The sequence below is a fragment of the Octodon degus genome, unplaced genomic scaffold (genome assembly GCF_000260255.1).
Source record: "Octodon degus isolate 3935 unplaced genomic scaffold, OctDeg1.0 scaffold00070, whole genome shotgun sequence".
NCBI lineage: Eukaryota > Metazoa > Chordata > Mammalia > Rodentia > Octodontidae > Octodon > Octodon degus.
In genome coordinates this window covers 11,749,985-11,752,107 of record NW_004524646.1, presented here as the reverse complement: position 1 = coordinate 11,752,107, position 2,123 = coordinate 11,749,985, and the positions used below count along the sequence as shown (strand labels likewise).

The following is a 2,123-nucleotide window of genomic DNA, read 5'->3' as shown; positions in this document are numbered from 1 at the left end:
CTGATTACAGGCGTGCGCCATGCTGACTCAGTGGGGATGGCACCCTGGCCCCTGTGCTTTCCTCATAATTGTTTTAAAAGGTGTATGTACAAAAGCTGGAAGTCCATCTGCTGCAGGTCTCCCTCCACTTGGAAGGGCCTCACTAACCTCTGAGTTATGGCACTGAAGATAGCAGCAGTGAGCCAAAAAATGGCAGTGAATGTGGATTCAGTGCATCACACAGTGAAGGGAGAGCTGGAGGTGCTGAGGCCTATTTACACAGCAGCACTCAAGTCTGAAGTAGGAGGATCACAAGCAAAGCCCAGCCTTGGAATTTACTAAGACCAGGGACTGCAGAAGCAGCATGTCAAGGCACTGGGTTCAAGCCCGGGTGCTGTGTAACACAAATCTCAGTGGAATGCCCCCCCCCTTTTTTAACCTTTCATTAGACCATTATAAAGAGGCAAACCAGAAGGGTCCAGACTTCCCAACTGCATAGTTTTCCTTTCTTGTGGCTCTACTCTGACCCAAGCCAATTCAATTCTCTATCCTATACCCAAGGATCAACCTCCTTTTAAAAGGTAAAAGCTCTTACAATAGGTTTGTCTCAAAAGTCATGGTTCCACCCACCCTCCATCTGAAACCCATTATGTGACACCTTGGCTGTTTCTTTGTTCAGGATACCAGACTGCTATGGGTCAAAACAAGTTCAAAATTTCAGAAAGAGCTATAAAACCTGCAGAGGTTTAAATTTCACTTTAGGGGGCTATGTGTCAAAGGCCTCAACTTGGCCTATTCTGATTGTAATGAGATGGTTCAGTCCAAGATGACTAAATTTTCCCTTTCTAGCCCTACAGAACTGTTATGGGTACATTCTCCTACTTGCTATAAAATCCAGAACAATGCCAACAGGCCTTTTGGTATGTATTTTAACCATCACCAGCAATTACTCCCACCAAATGAAAAGATTCCATTTGTGTTATCTCTTGGATATACTTTAAGGGCCAGTGCCCCTAATGATTCTTGGAACTTGTCAGATGGGTTCCCAACATAGAGGTAAGAGATGTAGACATGATAAAGAATCTATACTCAGACCAAAACATGAAGACCATTTGTTAGCATTTTAATGAGCCCCCTGTCCAGTAGCTTTAAGCTACTGGACACAGGCCCCAAACACCCATAATCTTCTCCTCAGCTCTTCTACTGAAGAATTTTGCTTTCACAATGACAGGCTGCTTTGGGAGCTTTCCCTTCCCAAGAACTTTGTATTAGCCTGATCGCACTATATCAATGATGGGAGCTACTCCAGTCTTGTTTTTGGCAGCATTTACTCGTGTCTGCTCACTGACCAACGTCCACAATTTATCAAGGTTGACAGTTGGGCAGAAGCTCTGGTTTCTCTTTAAGTGACCTCATACCAACCTTCCCAAAGTAACCTGGGTGATATTTGTCGAAGTTGGCCCTATGATGATGCATGCCACCAGCATTACCCCAGCCTCCAGGGTGCTTCTGGTGCTTGCCAATGCGGCCATGGCCGTGGCTCACGTGGCCCTGAAGCTTCCAGGTCTTCCTTAGTCTGGAGGGCATGTCAGCCCATCCTAACTATTTTGTATAAACATACATTTTTTTCCCAGTACAAAATGGTCCTTTATTTATATTCCCCTTCTTTGTTTTGTTTTGTCAGAGGTGGGTGTCCCACTGTTGTTAGAGAAGCTGTATCAGGAGAAGTCTTTAAAGGACCTTTTCATATTTAATGCCAGTTCAAATATTGTAGGTACTTGAATACACTTCTAACTTCAATTTTCTACAAATTAACATCCAACTTACAGAGTTTGGACCTAATCAAAAGTAAGCCAAATAGTTATCTTCTTCATGAATGTCTTTGGGATTGCTATACAAATGCTCTTGAAGGTTAATGAATAGACACACAATAATCTTTTAGCCTTTTCTCCAACTTCTACGTAACTTTTCTAAACTAACTTTAAAACAGTCAACCAGGGGCTGGAGAGATGGCTCAGTGGTCTAAGGCACCTACTTAGAACAAGCTTGGCAAAGCATCAGGGACCGCAGTTCAATCCCCCAGCACCACATGCCAGCCAGCCCTGCCCCCTGGTGGGCTGAGCTGGCCACACACACACACCACT

General features: G+C 44.3%; 1 pseudogene; it reads right to left on the bottom strand.

The window, feature by feature from the left end:
• Nucleotides 1–1,127: 1,127 nt before the first annotated feature.
• LOC105742743 lies at nt 1,128–1,566 on the bottom strand (annotated as a pseudogene).
• Nucleotides 1,567–2,123: the final 557 nt, after the last annotated feature.